This window comes from Lutra lutra, chromosome 15, assembly GCF_902655055.1.
Source record: "Lutra lutra chromosome 15, mLutLut1.2, whole genome shotgun sequence".
Taxonomy (NCBI): Eukaryota; Metazoa; Chordata; class Mammalia; order Carnivora; family Mustelidae; genus Lutra; species Lutra lutra.
Window position 1 is genome coordinate 28,789,014 of NC_062292.1, and position 15,298 is coordinate 28,804,311.

At 43.7% G+C, this 15,298-nt stretch overlaps 1 long non-coding RNA gene across 1 annotated transcript; it reads left to right on the top strand.

Moving 5' to 3' along the window:
• Positions 1–5,046: 5,046 nt before the first annotated feature.
• Positions 5,047–8,091, top strand: LOC125085963 (uncharacterized). Its single transcript, XR_007123057.1, has 3 exons — positions 5,047–5,235; positions 5,870–6,022; positions 7,965–8,091. It is a non-coding gene; the product is annotated as an uncharacterized LOC125085963 (long non-coding RNA).
• The last annotated feature ends 7,207 nt before the right edge of the window (positions 8,092–15,298 follow it).

Consider the following 15,298-nt stretch of genomic DNA (forward strand, 5'->3'; position numbering starts at 1 on the left):
TCCTTCAGGCTCACTCTCATCCCTTTGTTCACTCATTCATTCATTCATTTATTCTTGTATACTTCCTCACTTTCTTGCATAATAGTATGTTCCAGGCTCATCTTGTCTCTTCTCAGTTGTGAAATCAATGGCCATTTTTTTCTGAGGAATGATACTTCCTTTTATAGTGGGGAATGATATTAGAAGGTAAAATTTTAATATTAGATGTGCTCATTGCTATTGAGGTATCATCTTGGTCTTTCCAGCAAACAGCTAGGAAATATACACACATATAGTGTATATTATAAACATAAATATACACAAAAACAGACCTATGTATATACATATATATGCATATATACACTTGGACATATAAAAATAAGCATATACACTTACATATTTTGGATATGTGTGTGAACATTGGCTCCCAATAACCTTAACATGTTTATATATTTTCTCAATCTATGATAGATCTAAAATAGTTCTGGAATTATTTAAAATTTTTATCAATTTACGGGCGCCTGGGTGGCTCAGTGGGTTAAAGCCTCTGCCTTCAGCTCAGGTCATGATCCCAGGGTCCTGGGATCGAGGCCCGCATCGGGCTCTCTGCTCAGCAGGGAGCCTGCATCCTCCTCTCTCTCTGCCTGCCTTTCTGGCTACTTGTGATCTCTCTGTCAAATAAATAAATAAAATCTTTAAAAAATTTTTTTTATCAATTTAATGTAACATTGTATATTAATTATACTTAAATTCAAAAAAATAAAAAGAAAGTCTTGGGTGCCTGGGTGGTTCAGTGGTTTAAGCATCTGCCTTCTGCTCAGGTCATGATCTCAGGGTCCTGGGATGTAGTCCCTCTTTGGGCTCCCTGCTCAGTAAGGAGTCTGCTTCTCCCTTTCCCTCTGCTCCTACTCCCTGCTTGTGCTCTTGCTCTCTCTGTCTCTCCCTCTGTGTCAAAAAAGTAAATAAAATCTCTAACAAAATATAAATAAATAAAAATAAAAAGAAAGTCCTGAAGAGATATCTGCACACCCATGTTTTTATAGCAGCATTACTCACAATAGCCAAGAGGTAGAAAGAACTCAGGTGTCCATCAACATTTTTTCCCAAGTGATGAATGAATAAATAAAATCTGGAATATCCATACATGGATATTATTCAGTTTTAAAAAGAAAGGAAATTCTGACACATTCTGTAAAATGGATGAAACTTGAGGACATGGTACTAAGTGAACCAGTTATAAAAGGAAAAAAATTATATCAACTTATACTACACAATTCATACTATATTACAAATTATATTAAATAAATTTTTATTAAATTTTTATTTTTATTATAATTATAAAATAATATATTTTGGAATTAAAAAAACCCACTAAAAGTTCAGAGTTTGTAGGTTTGCCATTCACCCTCTCTCCTGATTTTTTTTTTTCCTATGCTGAATATTGTGATAAAATGTGTAGAGACTTGGTATCTTCCTCTTAAGATTGTGATGTTTTATTCTGGTAGGCAGTGAAATTACTGGTGGATAACTCTGATTTGTAGAGGCTTGATTGTAGATTTTTTCTGGTGTTTCTATTTTGGTATTGCCCTTAGTCCTATGATTTAGTCTTACTCCCAGTGCATGTCCCTACTGGATGTCAGTGGGAAGCCTGTGGTATTTACCAAGCCTTTCTCACTTGGTGGGACTTGAATTCCCAACTCTATATCTCCAGTACTATACCTGTAATTATATAATCTCATGAGCATAGTCTCTGTCCCCACCATGCCGTGGTTATTTTAAGCAGCATTGTTCACAGTGGACTTTATGCTGAGGAGTTGGGTTTATCTTGGACACTATGGAGGCTGGGGGAATGATCTGATAGAGTTGGTTTTCAGGGATCCCTGGCACCCCTGAGGAAGAGGGTTTGGAAGAGTATAAGCTGGGAGTCAAGAGAAATGATAAGAGCTTGAGGGGCAAGACCTAAGAGGTCCAAGTGGTAGGTTTGAATGCATTGGTGGGGGGCAGATTAGGGATACTCTTCCCCCACCCCTCATGGAACAGATGATTGGGCCCACAGAGACGTCACAAGTCATTCCTACATACATTCTCTCCCAGGGAGGGAAGGGCTGGCACATTTGTTGCCCAAGGAACCAAGGTGAGTAAGGGGTGTGATTTCACCCTATAGGCTGGCCTAAGTGATGACACATATGCACAAGGGAATGAGTCTTTGTCATTGAGTGTGACATATGGGTAAAGTGTCAACCCCATGTGACTGGCTGTGAGCTAGCAGCCAAGATCTGGGATTGGAGACTCTGGGGTGAATTCACTTTTAGACTTGTTGAATGTGAGTTACCTAATGAGACATCCAGTTGGACATGTTCAGGAAGGGGCTGAATTTCTTAGTCTGAAGATGGAATAGGGGGACTAGAGTGGCCATTTGAGAGTCACGTGTCTTTATTATTATTTTTTTTTAGATTTATATTTATTTGACAGAGAGTGAGAGGAGGAACACAGGCAGGGGGAGTGGGAGAGGAAGTAGGCTTCCCGATGAGCAGGGAGACCGATACAGGCTCAATCCTAGGACCCTGGGATCATGACCTGAACTGAAGGCAGACGCTTAACAACTGAGCCACCCAGGCGCCCCAAGAATCACGTCCTAATACTTTCTAAAACAGGGCACTGTAGTATCATTTGTGTAAAGGTGATTGCTGAAGTCATAGTCTCGTTGGTATTCTTTCTCTTTCTCTGTATCTACCACAGTCTTAATTTTAGTTCTCCTTCATCTGCAGCCTTTCAGTTTTCCCAAGGAATTCCTACCAACTGTGGGAAGATCTACCCAACATATTTTGTTATTGTTCACTATGGTCTGGTGTTTATTCAAAATGATTCTGTTTTTTTCCAGTTCTTAGATATCAGACCTGTTTGGTTCCTACAGGTAAGTGAACAGGGAGAGGCTCTTGTTCATTTTATCAGAATTTAGTAGCAGAGATGCATCACACTGCCTCAAACTGCCAGAGGGGCACTTTGCAATCTAGTGGTTGTCTTGCTACTTTTGGAGTAATGCTCAGTTCTGGAACATTTTCCATGTGGCTGTACTTGTTTCAAAGAATGGATGTAGTCCCTGGAGATGTGAGGCAGAGCACTGTCTTTGCTGCATTTTCCCATGGTATTAATATTTTCCAAAATGATACAAGAACTAATATGAGAAAAAGTAACCTTTATCTTTTATGCCTGACAAATAATCAGATTATTCTGGGGATTAGATAAAAATAAGTCATTTGTTCTTATAGTTACAATAATGACCATGATAATCTTGCATAATTTAAAAATTAAATCAGATAAATAAGATTCAGCTTAAGGAAAATATAGAAAGCATGATGTGAATTTGAAGACAAAGTTGGCATTCTTTGGATGAAGGGTGTTGTAGAGTAACTTTCCTAGGGCCTGTGCCCCTCTGGCACCAACCCTGCCACAGGCACACAGTCCGTGTTTCCGACATGCCACAGGGCCTGATGCTTCCAGGCACCAGAGGGCAGTGGTAGATTGTGCTTCATTCCATTATTTTACTTTATTTAATATCTTTACAAAATCCACACAGTGACTTTTCCCCTTAACATGTGGTTTTATTCACAGGCCATGTTCTCATAGAGATTTTAAGTACCCACAAGAAACTCAATGAGAGTCTTGATGAAAATGTATATAAACTATTCATGTACTTATAAAAATAAAATGTATTTTATTTCTAAACTTCATGTTGCTTAATGTCTCAATCTGGTATGAGTTTTTAATCTCCTTTGTTAACAGTTTAAAAAATTCCATAAAGAGATTATACATGAGCTGGAGAAGAAGATGGAACTTGATGGAAAATACATGAATGTGAGTACACGGTTTTCTCTACTTCCATGGTTGGAGGTGGGTATGGGCATAGGGGCCTGGTGTTCCGGAGGCTGTACTTGCCTGATCTCTGAGCCAGAGGAGAACTTTCTCTCACTGTTTATCCAGCAGCAGAGAACATGGACAGAGCTTAGTGTTGAGTATATACACAGGTGCATGAAACTGAAAAGGTCTCTTGGAGCTGGGTGCCCTGTTTGCTTTAACACCTGAGATCTTTATTAAAAAGCAGAGAGGAAAATATTGCAAGGAATCCTCCTGCTTCTCCAAAGCATTGTTTTCAAAGAACATGTATATGGGGACAACATCTACATCTGTATGAGTGCAGCTGTTGCTTTCACAAACCAGCACTTCAGGATGTGAGACGTGGGTGGGAGAACATCACCTAAGTCTCCCTGGGACCCCCAGGTCCATTCGTCAGAGACTGCTCCTGTATGGTGTCCCTTGCCTATCACCTGGTATTGATGACTCCAGCAGTTTTCTCCTTCTGCCTGACCCTCCAGCCCTGTCACATGGCTCTTGCCATCTCCCTTATATGCTATGAAATAGCTGTTTTCCTTGGCATTCAAAATCCCCTTCTCACCAAGACCCCACATGGTAGTAAGCAGTGTAGTTACCCTGAAATCACCCCACTGCTTCTGTGTGCGTGTGCTCTGTGTACTCTGGAGGAAGGCGGCAGGACCGTGGACAATAGCTGAGGGGGATGTAATGGCAAGCATTTTCCATACATTATGAGATCTTTATCCCTACAGAAACTCCATAATGTAGCTACTCTTATCCTCACTGTACAGATTAAAGGGAAAACATGAATTTTAGAGAAATTAAGTAGTTGCTGAGATCACACAGGAAGTGAAGGATTTCACCAGAATTCTAACCCAGGACTGTGAAGCTCCCAAAACACTGCTACACAGCACCCAAAATAATCTGAAGTGCTTGTACTTGTTCATTCTTTTTTTAAAAATTATAAGTCATAAAACAGGAGCATGTGAGTTAATATTATTTATTTATTCACCAAAGCACTTAACACTCAGTGTCCTAAAAAATTTGAGAAAACAAGGAATAAAAGACAAGACATTCTTGTCTTCTAAGAGCTGCCCTTGGGGTCAGTAGCCCCTTGTATGAATAGGGGAGTTTAGGTCAGACAAAGCTACATGTTGAAGGGAGGGAGCAGTGTGAGGTGAGGGTGTGCAGGGCGACGCCCAGTGGAAATGTTAGCCAGTGTAACTGCCCAACAGCTGGGATGGTGCTGCACTCAAATCAGCACAACGTTTAACTTACAGGCAACTCTCAAAAGATGCCAAACAGAAATCTCAAGCTGAGTTGAAGATCAGAAGGAAAAGTCAAGGAGGATGAAATGCACTCAGATACAAACACAAAGAAATTGAGGTGAACTTTTCAGCACTATTCTATTTTGTTGTTGACAATTTGTACAATTTACAGGGCTGCTTACTTAGCTCAGTCAACCTACACTGTACTATACTATACATTCACTCACTGCTGTGCTGTTGTTGAGGTTAAAAAGGAGCATTTTTGACTTGGTGTGAGCTGAAGGCTACAGAGTTTTCCAGAGTTAAGAATAATTAGTAGCATCCTAAAAACACTGGCATTTTCTCCTGATTCAGGGGTGGCGAGGGGTATTGGTAAGAGATGTTCCATGATTAGCATTACTCTTCCATGTTACAGATGAAGAAAATGGGGCTTAGACCAAGTCACATAGTTGTTAATTAGAACTAGGGTTTAAATTTGAACTTTCTGGTTTCAAAGCCCTTGATTTTCCAGTAGAACACAATCTTATCCCTGAAGTATGAAGTAATATTTTGTGCAGATTGCCCTGCTCAGAATGTAAGGCCCTTTGGCAACATCCTTCCACACATGAGTCAGGGATCTTAATGAGAATGATGATACCTGCTCAGGTCAGTTTACAACTTTGTTAAGTGTAAAGACGGTACAAGATAAATGTTTGGCTGTTCAGCTTTCATTCCTCATGACATACTTGTATAATTATTATTTATTTTCCTAGTATACAGAAACCATTACATCTCGCCAGAGTGAAATCCAGAAATTTATTGCAGATGGTTGCAAAGAAGCTCTACTTGAAGAGAAAAGGCGCTTCTGCTTTCTGGTCGACAAACACTGTAGCTTTGCAAATCACTTACATTATTATCATTTACAGGTGGGTTTGTGATAGTGTTTTGTAATTATTAATAATTCAATTTCATATTCAAATGCCCTTGGAATGCCTCACCTTCCACATGTGCCTCAATGTAAAGCGGTGGGCCTAGTTTGCGGATGAGAAGAGATGCCAGAGAAACACCTCTTGGCCCACTTGGTTATGTAAACTTTCAGAAATGGGGATGAAATGGTTAAATATTGCTTATAAGATTAATTTAGTAGTATATCCATATTTAAAATCTTTCATTAAATAATGCTTAATGATCAAGAATCAGTACTTTTTTTCTTTTCTCACCTCTGAGTCAGCTTTTCTCAGACTCTTTTTTTTTTTTTTTAAGATCTTATTTATTTATTTGACAGAGAGAGATCACAAGCAGGCAGAGAGGCAGGCAGAGAGAGAGGAGGAAGCAGGCTCCCCGCCGAGCAGAGAGCCCGATGTGGGGCTCGATCCGAAGACCCCAAGATCATGACCTGAGCCGAAGGCAGCGCTTAACCCACTGAGCCACCCAGGCACCCCTCTCAGACTCTTTCTGATGCATCCCCAGCTCAGTGCCTTCACCAGAGCCATGGGATGAGTCCCAGTGGGTCCCAGGCCCACCCGACCTGGGTAGTTTGAGTGTTCACCTTGGGAGTTCATGCAGAGAGGTATCCCTGGAAGTTCTGTCCCAGCCACAGACCCATTCACAATATCAGGGCAGTTGTGGTTCCTTTTTCATTCCTCTTCAAGGTGTTTCCTCGTGATCTCATCACCTATGGAGCTGGCTTTACTGACCTCCTTCCAGCACATATAAGTGTGAGGTTTTACCTCTAGGAATCATTACAAAATATATGTTAATTTCCTTTCCTTTTTTTTTAATTATAAATTTTATTGGGCCTGTATAAGCATCTAAAACTGGCATTGAGTGAAGTCAAATATTTATTGTTATTTATAATAATTTAGAGAGTGCTCCATGGTAGAAGCTTTGTAAGAGCTTGAAAATAAGGCAACTTCCTCTTTTTCAGGGGGAACAACTTGGCCTTATATGTATGCATAGGTCATATGTTACACATCCCATAAAGTTTTTGCAACTTGAAGGACCATTCGTCTACTAAATCGAAAGCCCTAAGATCTAACATTGTTACAGGAAAGGAAAGACTTGCAGTATTAGAGGATCAGTTTGTACTCAGTTCAGCAGTGTCTGTTTCCATGGTGAGGGTATCCTGTTGGGGCAGGGTCATAAGTCAAGTGACCCTGAAGCTCTTCCTGTGGCCTAGCCTTGCCAGTGATGGGGTACTCACTATGTCACAAGGCAATCTGGCCTATTTGCAGAGAGCTCTAGTTGGTGGCAGACTCTTACGCTTAACCTTGGATCCCAGTTATGCTTTTTAGCATGAAGGAAGTCCACTTCTTTTCTCCACCGGAAGTCTCTTCACCTTTCTGAAAATCACTTCTGTGCCTTCCCTTTTTCTGACTCCAGCATCCCAGTCCTTTCAGTGGCTTCTTGGACAAAGTAGGCCCAAGCAGTCGGCATGTCAGGGCTATAGTCTGAGGCCATAGGTTGTTTGGGGCGAGGGTTTTGCCCTCTGTTAGGAGTGGGAGGAAGAAAGCACTGATTGGCATTTCTGGGACCACTCGGGAAAACAGGGCTTAATAAGATTGCTCAGCCCTTCCCTTTTCATGTTTGAGCTTGTTCTGCATCAGTCTTCAACTCTGTCCTCACACTGAGGGAGAGGGCAAGCTCATGTAGAACAGGGGCCCACAGCTCTTGCAGCAAATAAACAGCTCAACACAACACAAATAGCACAGCTCATAGACGGCTAAGTGCTCATTGAATTTGACACAGAGCTCTCACACTTCTGGTTGGTAAGTCAGTAAAACATTACCACTAATATTTGACGTGACTTTTCTCAGCTCTTTGAACAGTACACGTTTGTGTTTTGTTGTGTTTCTCTCTGATTCACAGTCTGCAGAATTACTCAATTCCAAGCTGCCCTGGTGGCAGGAAACCTGTGGTGATGCTGCCAACGTGCCCGAGAAGATCATGAATATGATTGAGGAAATAAGGACCCCAAGTTCTGACCCCGTGTCCAGGATGTCCCAGCCTTCACTGATGATTGAGAGAAGCAGCGTGGTAGGGATGGGTTCTCTGTGAGATTTCAGTTGTGTATTTACTGATAGGACTTGGGCCAAATTTGCATGAAGGATGAAGGCCTTTGGTGGTGGCTGTCACAGGTACTCCCCTCTTCTAGATCCTCCCTTGTCTCACTCTGACCCCCTTACCTTCAGATTTGACATTAGCTGTGCAGTGCTCAGCACTGTGTAGTGCTGTATTCAGTCTATTATCTTTGCTTTAGAAGTGTTATTGTTGCTGTTTTTAATTGTAATGATTCAACTTTGTAAATTTATTCCCAGTGAAGGAGGCGTAGGTGCCTTAGGGAATAATTAGCAAAACTCTGGTGGCATTCATCACAACATAAGGCATTTCAGAAAAAAATAGCCACTGAAGTATTCAAGGTAATGAAACCAGGCGTTGCAGTTTGCCATTCCTTGAGCCTCAGCTTTATTACTTTTCACAAACATGGAAATTTGGATTCTGTGCATAGTTTATACACATGGGTCCACCCTAACCTCTGAAACAAAAGCAAAGATGCTAAAGGCCAGTTGACAACCCACAGGATAGATCCAAAACTGCATAGGCAATAAGAGAAGGTGCTGCCAGTGGGCCAGAAACACTGAAGGAGTCTCAAAGAGAGAAAGGCAAGATCTGTGTGTGGAGAATCAAGAGAAGAAAATCTTGGCATTAAGCACATGCAGGGCAAGACTGCAGCAGAGGGCAGAGCAGTGAGCTCAAAGCCAGCGGGTATAAGAGGAGGTGGAGAATGGCATATAGTGTTCCTGTATGTGGTCAGTTCTAGACGATTTGCATCCTCTAAGCTGGTTGGTTTCTAACCTGTGTCCCACTTGTACTAACCAGTAGGCAACAGGGGCTTTTGTCCACTGGCTGAAAATGTGTGTTTCTACAGAAGAGGCCAGACCCCCTCCTGGCTGTGTCTTCCCTGTCCCCACCTCACTGTGGGTAGTCTGTGGCAACGAGGATAGAGAAAATACAGACTAGGATAAATAGAAGAATAGGGAATGCTGGACAATACAGAGATGGACAGAAAACCAGGAATTCCTGAACAAGTGAGGAAAATCAGTATCATGAAAAGACACACTCAAAGAAAAAAAAACAAGAGTAACCAATATTGGAGGCAACAGAGGCAGTAGGGCAGAGGAGAAATCTTTAGAAAGAAATGAAAAGATACTACATCCCCAGGGGAAACTCAATTAAGATTTTAGAAATTAAAAATGGATTATTATTCACAATTGAAATGTCTGGGATTTGCTTCAGCGTATTCCAGGCACAGGGGAAGATAGGTGTAGCATATATGAAACAATACTGGCCATGAATTCGTAATTGTTGAAGCTGGGTGTTGCATACAGGGAGATTTATTGTGCTGTTCTTTCTCCTACATATGCTTGAAATTTTTCTAAAATAGCTTTTTAAATTTTTCCCTCTTCCACAAAGAACATAAACAAGAAAACCCCCACACCAGTGGATGGGCTCATTAACAATGGGCTCATTAACAGAATGAAACTGCTTGGGAAATTAATCCAAAGAGCTCTCCCAAAACACAGAACGAAAACAGAGAGAGGATGTAAACATAATGTTAGGTTGGAGATACTCAATTGCCTTCTCAAAATCATCACCAGATATCTAATGGGGATCTCAAATTCAACTTGTCTAAAACCAGATGACTGATTTTCTCACTCTAAATGGTCTTCTCTAGTCTTCCCCATTCAGAAGATGGCAGCTCCATCCTTTCAGTAGCTTGGGCACAAGTGTGAACTCTCTCCCTCTCTCTCCCCACTCCTTCTCTCTCTCCCCACTCCTTCCCTCCTCCCCGCCCATCCCAGCCAACCCCTAGGCATGCCCTTTTGTTTCGACCTTGAAAGCATATCCAAGTCCAGCCACTTCTCAACCCTCCAGTGCCCTGACTATAGTCTGCAGAGATTACTGTAGTTGGCTCTGCCTAGTCTTTAACACAGCAGCCACAGTGAGCCTGGACAAACTGAAAAAAAAAAGAAAATCTTGATAGACTGTGGTCAAGTTGGAGAAGGGGATAGAGAGAAAATTCTAAATACCTATGGGGTGGAGGGGGGGAATAGATAACTTACAAAGAAAAGAGAACGCCATTGGTACCAGATTTCTTATTATCAAAACAAGATGTTAGAAATCAATGGTGCAATGCATGCAAAATCTTTGAAATTTATTTTAAACGTAGAATTCTAGGGTACCTGGGTGGCTCAGTTGGTTAAGTATTGGCCATCAGCTCAGGTCATGATCCCAGGGTCCAGGGTCCTGTTTTGCAGGGAGTCTGCTTCTCCCTCTGCCCCACCTCCCCCTCGTTCTCTCAATCTCTCAAATAAATAAAATCTTCTTTAAAAATAAATATAGAATCCTGTAGCTAAGTAGCACCTAGGAGGGACCCTAAAATCCCTAAAGACAGAAAGTAAATTAGTGGTTGCCAGGAGGTGGTAGGAAATGGGGAAGTAAATGCCTTTTAAAAAAAATGACAAAAAAAAAAAAAAAAAAACCCAATGTGACATTCATGAAATAATTCAGAATGGGGCATTGCTATCCAACCAAGAGAACTTTGGGAAGAAAGTGGAATTTAAAGCATGTTAAAATAGCCCTGGGAATCTGTAATTCCATCGCTGTGCTACACTAATATTAAACTAATGAGGAATTTCTCACAGATTGGGAAAGATTATGACACTCCTAAATATTCACCAAAGGTGCCCCCAGCTCCTTCAGCCAGAGTGTATACTAGTCCTTTGATTGATAGATATGCTTAATAATCCAGCAACACATGGACAGAATTCAGAAAGGATAAAGAATTCAACAGGTAGGATATTTATTTTGATTTCTTTAAAAATACGTTTTTAGGGGTGCCTGGGTGGCACAGGCGGTTGGGTATCTGACTCTTGGTTTTAGGTTGTAATCTTTGGCTTGGATAGTGACCTCACCGTCCTGGGAACAAGCCTTCACTCATTCTCTGGGCTCAGCAGGAAGTTGGCTTGAGATTCTCTTTCCCTCTGCCTCTCCCCCTGTTTGCATCCCCCCCCACAATAAAGAAAGTCTATAAAATTAGCTTGGTTAAAAAATTGAAAAAGCTCTTTAAATTTTTAAAATATTTTGCATAACTGTTACCCTGAGGTAAAGGTAAACAAACATATGTGGTAGCACACATTTAACATTGCCTTGTTGAAAAAACATTTTTTCCCAAGGTTTTGTTTATTTATTTGGGAGAGCACGAACAGGGAGGAGGGGCAGAGGGAGAGGGAGCCTGATGTGGGGCTCAATCCCAGGACCCCAGGATCATGACCTGAGCTGAAGGCAGAAGCTTAAGTGACTGAGCCACCCAGACATCCCTGCCTTATTGGAGCTTATACTTCAAAATAAATAAAGGTCTGGGTGTATTATAAAACCATAAGACATTTTATAAGTGACACATTTCTTTGACAAATTCTAATTCCATGTACCGATTGATGTTTATAGGAAGGAAACTTACTATGGAAAGGAGTTCACCTCAGCACCAGAAAATCAGACCTGCCATGCCCCTAGGCCCTAACCCCAGCCCTAGGTTGGACTTTGAGGCTTCTGTCCCCAGAGGCCTGGTAACTGAGCTCTACACATTGGGGATATCTGAAAAATACCAGAGGACTCACCTGGCACCCAGAAAGAAATCTTGGCATTTGGAACTGTGGAAAGGATTCAGAGCAGGAGAAATCTGCATGCCCATATGAGGCCACCCCCAAGTTTATTGGCCCCCTGCACTTGATCTAGAAGCCAGCCACTCACCCTGACCCAAGCCCTCAACGCAGCCCCCAGGAAGTTGTTTGCCTCAGCTCTGGCTGATTTGGTCTGCCATGTCCCTAGGCTCTCACCCTAACCCTTGGTTGGATTTGAGGCTTCTGTCCCCAGAGGCCTGGCAGCCAAGTGCTACACATTGGGGATACCTAAAAAAATGCCATAGGACTCTGTTACCCAGAAGGAAACCCTGCCATGTGGATCTCCGGAAAGGATTCAGAACAGGACGAATGTGCATTCCCAATTGAATCCATCCCACATTCAGGGGTCCCTGGACACAACAGGGAGACTGACAATCCCCTGACCCAGGCCCTAATTCAGCCCCCTGGAAAGTTTGCTTCAAGGTGTGCATATATATCTCTGCTGTGCCTCTAGGCCCTAAACCTAAAAATAGGTTTAGCCTTGAGTCTTCTGTCCCCAGAGGCCTGGCTTTCAAGCCTTAGGGATTGTGGACACCTGATCAATACAAGAGGACTCCTCCTGCCACCCAGAAGGAACCACCATTTGGAACGTCGGAAAGGATTCAGAGCAAGAGAAATCTGCATGCCTACCTCAAGCCATGCCCATATTTAGTGGACCTCTGCACACAAACCCAGAGCCAGCAGTCACCCTGACCCATGCCTTTAACTCATCCCTCAGAACACTCCCAAAAGCACCTTTAGATCAGCCCTTCCATACCTCTAAGCCCTAATCCTAACCCTTGGTTGGGTTCTGAGTAGTCCATCCCCAGTGGCCGTGCCCCAAAGGGCAGGAGTTCAAGACACCTGGGCAATAGCAGAGGACTCAGCTTGCCTCTTTGAAGGAAATTTTGGCTCTTGGAACTCTGGAAAAGATTCAGTGCTGGAGAAATCTGCATGGCCATCTGAGGCCACCACCCCACGTTCAGCGGCCCTCTAGACACAAAGCTGGAGTCTGACACCCTGACATTCTGTGTCAGCTCACCCCCAAAGCAGAGAGAGAAACAACCTGGAAAGTTCATGCCCAACGTGCCCATAGGCCCTAATCTTAACCGTAGGCTGGGTTTTCAGGGATTTGTCCCCAGAGTCCTAGGATGTATGCCCCACATGTTGGGGAGACATGAACAATACCAGAGGACTGTGCCTGTCACCCAGAAGGAACCTGTGCCAATTGGAAATCTGCATGTCCACCTGAGGCCACGCCCACATTTAGTTCATGCTGGACACAGATCCAGATCCTGACACTCATCCTGACCCATGCCCTCATCTCAGCCCCCAGAAGCTCCCTGATGCACCTTCAGTTTGGTCCTGCCGTGCCCTAGGCCCTAACACACTAGGTTGTGTTCTGAGAGGTCCATCCCCAAGGGTCTGCCTCTAATGCCCCGGGGAGTGTGGGCAGCTGAGCAATACCTGAGGACTAAGGCTCCAACACAGAAGAAAATGCTGCCATTTGGAACACTGGAAAGGTTTCAGGGCAGGAGAAATCTGAAGGCAAAGCTGGGCCCATCCCAGCAATCCCTCACTTTTCATCAACTCCCTGAACACAAACTCTGAACCTCACCTTATCCCTAAACTAACCCTAATCCTAAATCCTGAACAGTAACTGTAACTCCTAATCTAATGCCTAACCCTCACCCTAACCAGAAGAAGAAGCCTGGAAAATGGTAAAAGACATTTCAGACAGGCAGGCAGGTGGACACAGTTGAAATGGGCCTGTGGTCTTTTTTAGAAGGTAGAACCTGTAACGATCTCCTCCCTTCAGGTTACATGGTGGTTCCTCGGGACAGTGTCCCTCTGTGGGGTAAATGCACTGAATTAGTCCATATGAAGTGGCAAACATGGTAAGAAATGACAGCTGGGGAGTCTGAGTGTGGAGAGGAAGTGTATTTGTGCTGCTGTGATAAGTTAATGCAAATTTGAAATCACCGCAGAGTAAATGACTCTTCCAAACATCCACGTTAGCACAATGTCACAGAAGCAGAGAGGACATCAGATTTTGGGATGGAGGCCAAGCCCTCCCAGATCCAGTTCACCCACCGTAGGTGAACTGCTCGCCCTTGTAGGAGGCCACATGTTAGCAGGAGACTCACGGGAGGTTTAAATCGGGGCCCCCCATGTCTCTGGTGCAGTAGAAGCAGTGGGATTTGGAATTCCAATTCTCCACAACACTTCACCACAAGCTGGTTAGAATATGAAAAAGCAGGAAGGGAAGCCTCACTAAAGTGGACTTGGGACCCCAGACGGGGAGGCTGGAAGGGGGCCCCAGGCACTCAGTGCCCATTGCAGACCGCACATTACAATCCCCCATTACAATCCCCACAAGAGAGACTAATCTTTCCAGGCCCTGCAGGGGAAGCGGGAAGGTTCATCTCCTACAAGAAATCACCATCCCTACAGCTCAACATGTGAGAATTCTCCATCACCCCGAACCCCTGCCTTTCTCCAGGGGACTTTGCTTCCAAGCAACTGTCCCAACTTCTTCCTCCTCCTCCGTGAAATAATGGTCCTCTCCTTTGCTTCTTGCACTTGCCTGTGATGTGACCATAGCTTGCTCAGCCCAGATTGCCATTCTCTGCTCTTCCCAAATAAACCCATTTTACTGGTCAAATAACTGGCCTTTTGAGTTTAAGGCGAACAGAACTAATAAATTCAAGAAACTTGCAAGAAACAAAATCAATATACACAAATCAATTGCATTTCTATGTGCTCGGAAGGAACCATCAGAGCGAGGCTATGGAGAACAATCTCATTTACAATTGCATCCAAAGGAACAAGACACCTAGGAGTCCCCTGAACCAAGGAGGGGACCGATCTGTCCACTGACTGCCATGACACACCAATGACAGACATGGAGGGAGACCCATGGAAACAGGAAGACACTGTGCTCAGGGAAGAACCAACACTGGGAAAATACCTACTCTCCCCAAAGTTGTCTACAGAGTCTGTGTTGTTGCTCTTGAACTTACAGACACCATAACAACCTTGAAACAGGTGTGGATGTGGGAAGGACACTGCAGGGCCGAGGTGGGGGGAGGATGAGCACTGAGCCAGGTGGCCACTCCCTGACTGCAGACTGAGGAGCCCCAGGAACCAAATCTGTGTCCGCACAAACACAGACGTGGGACCCAGAGCATGCATCCAAGCCCGAAAAGAGGAAACCCCACAGCCCCATGCACTGCATCATGGGTGGCCACGTCACCACACACAAAATGATGGAAACCCCAGTGTATACACAGCGCGCCATTCCTCCATGGGTTCCTGAGAACACGCACCCCCTCGCCAGTTCCCACTCAGGCAACTTCTCCTCACCTCCAGAGGCCGGTCCTAAGGGGGCTGGATGGCTGTCAGTGTGGATGCGGCCCCACGTCCTCCACAACAGGTCCTGACAGTGTGGATGTGGACCCACATCCTCCCCAGCTTGACCTG